A 12355-nucleotide genomic window follows, 5' to 3' on the forward strand; every position below is an offset into this window, starting at 1 on the left:
ACCGGACGCCACCCCGGTCATTCACGCACCTCGTAGAGTCCCAGCACCACTCAAGGACCGCCTCAAGCAGCGGCTGCAGGACCTGCAGGACCAAGGAGTGCTTTCCCGGGTCACGGAGCCTACGCCATGGGTCAGCTCCATGGTGTGTGTAAATAAGCCCTCTGGCGAACTCCGGATCTTCATCGACCCGAAAGACCTGAACAATAACATCATGAGGGAACACTACCCCATACCCAAATGGGAAGAAATCACGAGCGAAATGGCCCGGGCTAACATTTTTACCAAGCTTGATGCCTGAAAGGGTTTTTGGCAGATTCAGCTGGATCAGTCCAGCAGGAAGCTGTGCACCTTCAACACTCCCTTTGGCAGGTACTGCTACAACAGCATGCCGTTTGGCAACATCTCGGCATCCGAGGTGTTTCATCGCATCATGGAACAGATGATGGAGGGCATCGAAGGGGTGCGCGTCTATGTTGACGACGTCATCATCTGGTCCACCACACCACAGGAGCACATCAGTCGTCTCCAGCGTGTCTTTGCTCGGATACGAGAGCACGGCCTGCACCTCAACCGAGCCAAGTGTTCTTTTGGCCAAACTGAGCTAAAGTTTCTGGGGGACCACATATCCCGGTCAGTGGTGCGGCCGGAAGCCGACAAAGTGATAGCTATTGCAGCCATGCAGCAGCCGGCAGACAAGAAGGCAGTGCTACACTTTCTCGGGTTGGTCAACATCCTGGGGAAGTTTATTCCCAACCTTGCCTCGCACACAACGGCTCCTCGCCACCTGGTGAAGAAGACTACGGAGTTCTAGTGGCAGCTCAAGATCAAGCTCACCACCGCCCCGGTACTGGCATTCTTCGACACTACTCGAGACACAAAGATCTCGACTGATGCCAGCCAGTCTGGCATTGGGGCGGTACTCCTGCAACGGGACGACACTGCATCATGGGCCCCGGTCGCCTATGCCTCGCGGGCCATGACCCCCACAGAACAGCGCTATGTGCAGATTGAGAAGGAATGCCTGGGTTTGTTAACCAGCATAGATAAATTCCACGACTATGTGTATGGTCTTCCGCAGTTCACCGTGGAGACCGACCATCGCCCCCTGGTCGGCATCATACAAAAGGACCTCAATGAGATGACCCCTCGCCTCCAGCGCATTCTGCTCAAGCTCCGGAGGTACGACTTCCAACTTGTCTACACCCCGGGAAAGGACCTCATCATCGCGGATGCCCTGTCCAGAGCAGTGAGCACACCACCTGAATCGGGGGGGTTCGTCTGTCAGGTCGACGCACATATAGCCTTCACATTGGTCAATCTGCCAGCTACTGATGCAAGTCTGGCCCACATTCGCCGTGAGACTGCGGCTGACCCCCTTCTACAACGTGTGATGCGCCACATGACGGAAGAGTGGCTCAAGGGGCAGTGCCCACAATTCTACAATGTCCGGGATGACTTGGCCGTCATTGATGGTGTTCTCCTAAAGTTGGACCGGATTGTGATCCCACACAGCATGCACAGGATTGTCCTCGAACAATTGCACGAAGGCCATCTCGGGTGAAGTGTTGGGTACTCTGATACACAGACGAACCAACACGGTTGCGAATGGTACAACGCAGTTTTATTTCAATGAACTATTAACATATTAAATTCTGGTATTCAGCACATGGTGAACCTCTGAGTGGTTGGCAATGAGGTCTGTGCCCTGAGCCCTCTCCTGCTCGAGTGCCCAGGAAGTGTCGTGTTCCCTGCTTTGTACTGTGTATGCTCTTGTCCGTGATTGGCTGTCGTGTTTCGTGTGTTGATTGGTCCGTTGATCTGTCCATCATTATGTGTGTGTGTATGTGCTGTGATGTTCACCTGAATATCATGACTTCCCCCCTTTTTTACAGGATTATGAGCCTATGTGTTTATAAACAGAGATGTGTATTGAGTATAGCTAAATGTGTGTGTGTGCAATATTTACAGCATGTACATGGGGCTTAACTATATACAAGGGGCGATGTCGGGTGTGACATAACAACGAGGTTGTACCATAAACTAAGAACAGGAAAATGTTGAACGATAAAACGAATTCCTGTAACGCTAAGAACATAAACATATTAACAAAATGGTTGCATGAGTTCAATGTATAAACAGTCTCATAAGTCCAGTCTAGTAGGTGGGCGACGAATTCGGGTTGACCGCCTCAAGGGTAGGTCTGGAACCACCGGCTGAGGAACGGGCCTGGCCACGGGCAACGGCGGAAGGGGCATGGTAGCAGGCAGCTCCACGAAGTCGAAATCAGGAACAACAGGAAGGCACGGTGTCGGTGTAAGGTCTCAAAGCGAGCGTGGAAGCAGGCGAAGAGCTCGGCGATTGTGCCTCCGAACGGATCCATCAGGCATGTGAACCAGGAACGAGCGGGGAGCCACGCGTCGGAGAACTTCGGCAGGTGCTGACCAGCCACCTTCTGGTAGGTGGATGCGGACTTTGTCTCCAGGGGCCAGGGCGGGAAGATCAGTTGCCCGTGTGTCATATGACCTCTTCTGGCGACCGCGCTGCAGTTGCATCCTGTGCAGTACCGGAGCATGGTCGATTGTGGGCGCCAGAATGGAAGGCACAGTAGTCCTGAGGGCGCGACCCATCAACAGCTGGGCTGGTGAGAGACCAGTGGCTAGTGGGGCCGAGCGATAGGCCAGCAGGGCGATGCAGAAATCCGATCCAGCAGCAGCAGCCTTACAGAGGAGCCGCTTGACAATGTGAACGCCCTTCTCCGCCTTTCCATTGGACTGGGGGTGCAGAGGGCTAGATGTCATGTGTGTGAAGCCACACGAGGCAGCAAACGATGACCATTCCTGGCTGGCGAAACAGGACCCATTGTCCGACATGACCGTCATCGGAATGCCGTGGCGAGCGAGGGTGTCTTTGCAGGCCCTTATGACAGCGGACAACGTCAAATCGTGCAGGCGTATGACCTCTGGGTAGTTGGAGAAGTAGTCAACGACGATGACATAGTCCCTGCCGAGGGCGTGAAAGAAGTCCACACCCACCTTCTCTCATGGGGACATCACCAGCTCATGGGGCAGAAGCGTTTCAGGAGGTTGCGCCGGCTGAAACCTTTGGCAGGTTGGGCAGTTGAGCACCATATTGGCAATATCATCACTGATGCCCGGCCAGTATACCGCCTCTCGGGCCCTCCTTCTGCACTTCTCGACCCCCAGGTGGCCTTCGTGTAGTTGGTCGAGAACCAGCTTGTGCATGCTGTGCGGAATCACAATCCGCTCCAGCTTCAGAAGGACACCATCAATGACGGCCAAGTCGTCTCGGACATTGTAGAACTGCGGGCACTGCCCTTTGAGCCACCCTCCCGTCATGTGGCGCAACACACGTTGTAGAAGGGGGTCGGCCGCAGTCTCTCGGTGAATACGGGCCAGACTGGAGTCGTCAGCTGGCAGATTTGTCGATGTGAAGGCCACCTGCGCCTCAACCTGACATACGAACCCCTCCGAATCTGGCGGCCTGCTCACTGCTCTCGATAGGGCATCCGCAATTATAAGGTCCTTCCCTGGGGTGTAGACCAGTTGGAAGTCATGCCTCCTGAGTTTAAGTAGGATACGCTGGAGGCGAGGGGTCATCTCGTTCAGGCCCTTGTTAATGATGCTGAACAGGAGGCGGTGGTCAGTTTCAACAGTGAACCGGGGAAGACCATACACATAATCATGGAACTTGTCTAAACCGGTTAGCAAGCCCAGGCACTCCTTTTCGATCTGCGTGTAGCGCTGCTCTGTGGGGGTCATAGCCTGCGAGGCATAGGCGACCGGGGCCCATGACGCAGTGTCATCCCGCTGCAGGGGCACTGCCCCAATGCCGGACTGGCTGGCATCAGTCGAGATTTTAGTGGCACGAGACGTGTCGAAAAACACCAGTACCGATGCAGTGGTGAGCTTGAGTTTGAGCTCCTCCCATTCCTGCTGGTGTGTGTGGTGCCACTGGAACTCCGTGGACTTTTTGACGAGGTGGCGCAGAGCTGTCGTGTGGGAGGCAAGGTTGGAAATGAACTTCCCCAGGATGTTGACCATGCCTAGGAAGCGTAGTACTGCTTTCTTGTCTGCCGGCTGCGGCATGGCTGTGATGGCGCTCATCTTGTCTGCATCCGAACAGACCCCTGACCGGGAAATGTGGTCCCCCAGGAACCTCAGCTCGGTTTGGCCGAAAGAACACTTGGCTTGGTTGAGGCGCAGGCCGTTTTCACGTATGCGTGCAAAGACGCGTTGGAGACGATAGATGTGCTCCTGTGGTGTGGTGGACCAGATGATGACATCATCCACGTAGACGCGCACCCCTTCGATGCCCTCCATCATCTGCTCCATGATCCTATGAAAGACCTCGGATGCCGAGATGATGCCAAATGGCATTCAGTTGTAGCAGAACCTGCCGAAAGGGGTGTTGAAAGTGCACAGCTTTCGACTGGATGGACCCAGTTGGATCTGCCAAAAGCCTTTAGAGGCATCCAGTTTGGTAAATATTTTCGCCTGGGCCATTTCACTCGTGATCTCTTCCCGTCTGGGTACGGGTAATGTTCCCTCATAATATTGTTATTGAGGTCTTTTGGATCAATACAGATCCGGAGCTCGCCGGAGGGCTTCTTGACACACACCATGGAGCTGACCCACGGCGTGGGCTCCGTGACCCTGGATAGGACCCCTTGGTCCTGGAGATCCTGCAGCTGCTGCTTGAGGCGGTCTTTGAGTGGCGCAGGGACCCTGCGAAGTGCGTGAATGACCGGGGTGGCGTCTGGTTTGAGCCGAATTCTATAGGTGTATGGCAGTAGTGTTCCCATGCCCTCGAATGCCTCCTGGTTGTGGGCGAGGAGCGATTGGAGCTGTGCTTAAACTCTGCATCCAGGAAGTCAGACGTTCCGTCTGGAGAGAGCGAGTGGACTCGTTGAACGAGGTGGAGAGCCTTGCATGCCTGTGCGCCTAGCAGGGAGTCCTTCGATGATATCTCGAATGAGAGTGTGGCCGTGTGTGTGTTGTGTGTCACCTGTAGCTGGCAGGATCCCATAGCCGGGATAACGTTCCCATTGTAGTTGACGATCCTGCACCGGGACGGCCGAATTGGTGGTCTGACCTTCATGGCGTAGAAGGCTGACCATGCTATGAGGTTGGCGGAGGCGCCAGTGTCCAGGCGGAAAGTTATCGGCGATCGGTTGACCGTTAGGGTGGCACATCATTCATCACATTGATTGACCGTGTTAACTCGGTTCCCATCAATGACCGCAACACGGAACGCATCTCGGTCATCTGTGTCACCGGTCTGGATGTTGTGTGGGCAAGATTCGTAATGGGGAGGCTGAATGATCCGCACGTCCCTGCGAGGTTGTCGGAGTTGTGGAAGATTGACACGTTGAGCTGCTCGACAGTAAGCAGCGTAGTGGCCCACCTTGTCACAGCATAGGCATTGTCGGGTTCTTGCGGGACATTGCCGCTTTAAATGTGCAGCTCCACAGTTGCCGCACGTCGTGACGTCATGATGTTCCTTGCGCCACTGCGCATGCGCAGTTCGGTCTTGCGTCGGGCGTGCCTGCGCATCACGTCCCTCCGTGTTGCCGTAGATTTTGGTGCACACAAGCGCGGGAGGCCCCGAAAAGCGCGCGAAATGGCCGACGTCGTCCGGGTCACGGGCCGGGAGGAATTCGATCGCCTGGACCCGTTCGGCCTCGTGGGGCACCTGGCTCACCGATCCGGCCGTGTAGGACCCCCGCCACGCCGATTCGGTCACCTGAAATTGTGCATAGCGGCTAGTCGCGTTTTCGTGCAAGACACAGGCTTCGATTGCGGAGGCTAAGGTGAGGCCTTTTATTTTTAAAAGCTGCTGGCGTAGGGTGCCCGAGGCGACCCCAAAAACGATCTGGTCCCGAATCATGGAGTCTGAGGTGGTGTCATAACCGCAGGACTGCGCGAGGATGCGGAGATGGGTAAGGGATGACTGAAAGAGCTCACCCTTACCTTGCAGGCACTGCTGGAAGAGATACCTCTCGAAGTTTTTGTTGACCTCGACGTTGAAGTGTTGGTCGAGCTTGAGAAGGACCGTCTTGTATTTGGATTTGTCCTCGCCTTCCGCGAACACCAGGGAATTGTAGACATGGATGGCATGCTGCTCTGCGGTGGTGAGGAGGATGGCGATCTTTCTGGTTTCCGCGGCGCTCTCTCTTTCGTTGGCTTCCAGAAAGAGCTGGAAGCGCTGCTTGAACAGCTTCCAATTTACGCCGAGGTTCCCAGCGACTTGCAGCGGTTGCGGTGTGTTGACGGTGTCCATGGCGCAGGATGGCAGATTTGTGGGTAGGTGTCAAATCACTCCTGGTATCATGAAGTGTGTTGATTGGTCCGTTGATCTGTCCATCATTATGTGTGTATGTTTGTGCTGTGATGTTCACCTGAATATCATGACATCGGGGTTGAAACCCCGAGAAGCTGTGTACTGGCCGGGCATCAGCGACGACATCGCCAACATGGTGCTCAACTGCCCCACCTGCCAAAGGTTTCAGCCGGCGCAACCCCCTGAGACACTTCACCCCCATGAGTTGGTAACGTCCCCCTGGGCAAAGGTGGGTGTGGACCTTTTTCATGCGCTTAGCAGGGACTACGTCATCATAATTGACTATTTTTATAATTATCCGGAGGTCATACGCCTGCACGACTTGACATCATCAGCTGTAATCAGAGCATGTAAAGAAACCTTCGCTCGCCATGGCATTCTGCTTACCGTCATGTCGGACAATGGGCCCTGTTTTGCGAGCCAAGAATGGTCTTCTTTTGCCGCTTCATATGGCTTCACACACGTGGCGTCCAGCCCTTTGCATCCCCAGTCGAATGGCAAGGCGGAAAAGGGCGTCCATATCGTGAAGCGGCTTCTCTGCAAGGCTGCTGATGCCGGATCTGACTTCTGTTTAGCCCTGCTGGCCTATCGCTCGGCCCCACTGTCCACAGGCCTCTCACCAGCCTAGCATTTGCTGGGTCGCGCCCTCAGGACCACTGTGCCATCCATTCATGTTCCTAAATCCGACCATGCTCCAGTACTGCAAAGGATGCGACAGCAGCGTGCTCAGCAGAAGGTGGCACATGACGCTCGGGCAACTGATCTTCCTGCCTTGCGCCTGGAGACAACGTCCGCATACACCTACCAGAGGGTGGCTGGTCGGCAACTGCCGAGGTTCTCCGCCGCGTGGCTCCCCGCTCGTTCCTGGTTCCTGATGGCTCCATTCGCCGGCGCAATCGGCGGGCCCTTCGGCTGCTTCCGCGCTCGCTACATGATCATGCACCAGTGCCACGCCCTCCTGTTGTCCCTTATGTCGACTTTGTGGAGCTTCCTGCCACTCTGCCTATTCCTGTATCGCGCGTGGCCAGGCCCATTCCTCAGCCGGTGGATCCTGACCCACCCTTGAGGCGGTCAACCCGAATTTGTCGCCCACCTACTAGACAGGACTTATGAACCTGTTAGCACATTGGACTCACTGAATTGTTGTGCAACGATGTTAACGTGTTTCTCTTTTTGTCGTTCCAGGAGTTCTCTTTCGATGTTTGATGATTGCACTTGTTTTGTTAGTGGTACAACCTCGTTGCTCTATTGCACCTGGCACCTTCCTCTATATATAGTTTAGCCTCATGTCCATGTTGTAAATATTGTACACACATACTCAGATGCACTCAGTACACACCAATATTTATTACCATGTAGGCACATATTCTTGTGAAAAGGGGGGATGTCATGATATCCATATTAACATATCATAGCGTAATCACACACACACACTGATGGACAGGTAGATGGACCAATCAACACACACGCAACATCACAGCCAACCACCAGTGAGAGCACGCGCACTATAAAACAGGGAACACCACAGTTCCCACTCATTCCACCAGGAGATAGCTCAGAGCACAGAGCTCACAGCGTGCCACTCAGACATACACCATGTGCTGAGTGCCTCTCTAAGATAGTGCTAGGGCTGGGTCCACAGGTTAGCTGGAGAAGTACGAACCACAGCCAGAAGTTAACAGTTGTTGTTGTACAGAATAATAAAACAGAGTTGTACCATCTCGTGTTGGTGTGCTTGTATATCGGAACACCCAACACGACACAACTCTGTCATGTTGGCTGTAAAGTCCGAGTAACTCTTTCAACATGGACACATTAACACCAAAGCTGATCCATCAAGTGCCCTGCCTGCATTTAATCTGAATTTTCTGTGTGCTGAAAGTTTAAAAATTCTCTCCTCATTTTTTATATAAAAGCAAGATTTAAAAAGTGAATTTTGAAGCGGGCCCTTGTTTTAAAAAGTAGGAACTGTTATAAACATTGAAACACAGAACATACATTGCAGAAGGAGGACATTCAGCCCATCGAGTCTGCACCGACCCACTTAAGCCCTCACTTCCACCCTATCCCCGTAACCCAATAACCTCTCCTCACCTTTTTGGTCACTAAGGGCAATTTAGTCTGCACCGACCCACTTAAGCCCTCACTTCCACCCTATCCCCACAACCCAATAACCTCTCCTCACCTTTTTGGTCACTAAGGGCAATTTAACATGGCTAATCCACCTAACCTGCATGTCTTTGGACTGTGGGAGGAAACCGGAGCACCCGGAGGAAACCCACGCAGACACGGGGAGAACGTGCAGACTCTGCACAAACGGTGACCCAGCGGGGAATCAAACCTGGGATCCTGGCGCTGTGAAGAGCCAGTGCTATCCACTTGTGCTACCGTGCTGCCCTTGGTGGTAATATATTGTGCTCTTTTTGTCTTTTGTTCCAGAATGGTTTGTTGTGTTAATGACAAAGAATCCACCAATCATTAGATTGAAACAAAACTAATTTATTGTATAACGACTAATTAAATGAAGTTCGCACACGCTGCTGAGCTATAGTTAATAATAAAGTAATATTGAATCTGACCAGCAGTAATCAATAATCTAAATAGTCACTAATAATACTATGATCTAACCTCGTGTTAACTCTATCTAACCTCATCTTCTCCTCGTGCTGTTCTCATGCTTTCTCCTTTACTAATCCTACCCAGCATTCCCTGAAGTCTGATTTATATACAGAGAAGTGGTGGTGCCCTCTAGTGTTTGAATTACACAGATGTAATAACTAACCCTTCACTAACCTGCCTATATACATATCATTACAGGAACCAGCAGCTGTGACATCTGAGCTAACTGTAACATGGGTGGGACACAGGAAATGTTCGATCCATTTTTCATCTTGTTCTGTATACTTGGGAGGTTCGACATTATATTTTTCTCGAAAATTTTAATGCTAGTTTGACCGTGACTTGAAGTAAAACCGCAGGGACTGTAATTTTGTGGAGCATTAGCATTCCAGCTGTGGCTGTCACAAGTGACCTCAGTGTTTGAAAAGGCAGTGACACGTTATCTGTGTTCGGCAAATCCTGTGGAAGTTTTCACTTGTTCAAGATACCTTCTCAGGTCCGCATCTGCGACCTCATCACCTTTTTAATTCTGTGGCGCTTTCTCGCACCTGCTGTGGCAACGTCACTGTTTTGTGTAGCTCTTTGTTTCAATGACCCAGAATGGAAAGACATGCACTCGGTGCTATAAGTTTCTATTTACTGCCTGACCATACCAAACAATTTGGAGGGATCTCAGAAATAGTCAGCTGTACATTATGTGTCAACCGAGAAACATCCATTCTTTTGTTTCTCCAATGGTCTTGTACACCATTCCCACCCGATGATTGTCTTGCGTTCAACATTTTGCTTGAACAGTAGGGGGTGGGTTGAGTACGTCACTCCTGGAAACTGTTCAGAGGCAACATAGGGGCTGCTGGGTGTGGAGGTGGGCTGGGCAAAAATGTCCGCCACGGTGCTCCTGGTACTGTGGGGGAAAAAAGAATAAAACCAAAAACAGCTCTCACACCTTCTCCGTCACACACACATTCCCCAAGCTCCATTTATGCCAACCATGGCACCTCATCCCCTCACCCAACCAATGCCCCTCATAACCTTCATGCCAACCTATGCCCTGGTACCACTCACCCATGGCTTTATACAGCCCCTATGCCAACTATTCCAACTCATACCAATCCACCCACCACCCTTTGCCTTTACACCCTTCCCGCCGATTCACCGAATACTCCACTGAGTATTCACTGACTAAAGCGAGGGTAGGTCCGATCAAGGACAGTAGCGGGAGATTGTGTATTGAGTCTGAAGAGATAGGAGAGGTCTTGAAAGAGTACTTTTCTTCAGTATTTACGAAAGAGAGGGGCTATATTGTTGGAGAGGACAGTGTGAAACAGACTGGTGAGATCGAGGAGATACTTGTTAGGAAGGAAGATGTGTTGGGCATTTTGAAAAACTTGAGGATAGACAAGTCCCCCGGGCCTGACGGGATATATCCAAGGATTCTATGGGAAGCAAGAGATGAAATTGCAGAGCCGTTGGCAATGATCTTTTCGTCCTCACTGTCAACAGGGGTGGTACCAGGGGATTGGAGAGTGGCGAATGTCGTGCCCCTGTTCAAAACAGGGAATAGGGATAACCCTGGGAATTACAGGCCAGTTAGTCTTACTTCGGTGGTAGGCAAAGTAATAGAAAGGGTACTGAGAGATAGGATTTCTGAGCATCTGGAAATACACTGCTTGATTAGGGATAGTCAGCACGGATCTGTGAGGGGTAGGTCTTGCCTCACAAGTCTTATTGAATTCTTTGAGGAGGTGACTAAGCACGTGGATGAAGGTAAAGCAGTGGATATAGTATACATGGATTTTAGTAAGGCATTTGATAAGGTTCCCCATGGTAGGCTTATGCAGAAAGTAAGGAGGCATGGGATAGTGGGAAATTTGGCCAGTTGGATAACGAACTGGCTAACCGATAGAAGTCAGAGAGTGGTGGTGGATGGCAAATATTCAGCCTGGAGCCCAGTTACCACTGGCGTACCGCAGGGATCAGTTCTGGGTCCTCTGCTGTTTGTGATTTTCATTAATGACTTAGATGAGGGAGTTGAAGGGTGGGTCAGTAAATTTGCAGATGATACGAAGATTGGTGGAGTTGTTGATAGTGAGGAGGGCTGTTGTTGGCTGCAAAGAGACATAGATAGGATGCAGAGCTGGGTTGGGAAGTGACAGATGGAGTTTAACCCTGAAAAGTGCGAGGTTGTCCATTTTGGAAGGACAAATATGAATGCGGAATACAGGGTTAACAGTAAGGTTCTTGGCAATGTGGAGGAGCAGCGAGATCTTGGGGTCTATGTTCATAGATCTTTGAAAGTTGCCACTCAAGTGGATAGAGCTGTGAAGAAGGCCTATGGTGTTCTAGCAGAGAGATTGAGCTTAAGAGCCGTGAGGTGATGATGCAGCTGTACAAAACCTTGGTAAGGCCACATTTGGAGTACTGTGTGCAGTTTTGGTCGCCTCATTTTAGGAAGGATGTGGAAGCTTTGGAAAAGGTGCAAAGGCGATTTACCAGGATGTTGCCTGGAATGGAGAGTAGGTCTTACGAGGAAAGGTTGAGGGTGCTAGGCTTTTTCTCATTAGAACGGAGAAGGATGAGGGGCGACTTGATAGAGGTTTATAAGATGATCAGGGGAATAGGTAGAGTAGACAGTCAGAGACTTTTTCCCTGGGTGGAACAAACCTTTACAAGGGGACTTAGATTTAAGCTGAATAGTGGAAGATATAGGGGGGGATGTCAGAGGTAGGTTCTTTACCCAGAGAGTAGTGGGGGCATGGAATGCACTGCCTGTGGAAGTAGTTGAGTCAGAAACATTAGGGACCTTCAAGCGGCTATTGGATAGGTACATGGATTACGGTAGAATGATGGGGCGTAGATTAATTTGTTCTCAATCTAGGACAAAAGTTCGGCAGAACATCGTGGGCCGAAGGACCTGTTCTGTGCTGTATTTTTCTATGTTCTATCCACCAAGGACAGGTTTCACAACCCATGTTAGGATTAAATAATTTATTTAAGGGTATATTTATAGAATCATAGAACCTCTACAGTACAGAAGGATGCCATTCAGCCCATCGAGTCTGCACCAACCCTCTGAAAGAACACCCTACCTAGGCCCACTCCCCTCCCTATTTCTGTAACCCCACCTAACTTGTGCATCCATGGACGCTAAGGGGCATTTTTTTTAAATCATAGCCAATCCACCTAACCTGCACATCTTTGGCCTGTGGGACGATACCAGAGCACCTGGAGGAAACCCACGTAGACACGCGGAGAATGTGTAAACTCCACACAGACAGTTACCCTAGGGCGGAATTGAACCCAGCTCCCTGGCGCTGTGAGGCAGCAGTGATAGCCACTGTGCCACCCATATTGATGAAATTACTTTATGAAAAAA

Source organism: Scyliorhinus torazame, chromosome 13 (assembly GCF_047496885.1).
Source record: "Scyliorhinus torazame isolate Kashiwa2021f chromosome 13, sScyTor2.1, whole genome shotgun sequence".
NCBI classification, from domain to species: Eukaryota; Metazoa; Chordata; class Chondrichthyes; order Carcharhiniformes; family Scyliorhinidae; genus Scyliorhinus; species Scyliorhinus torazame.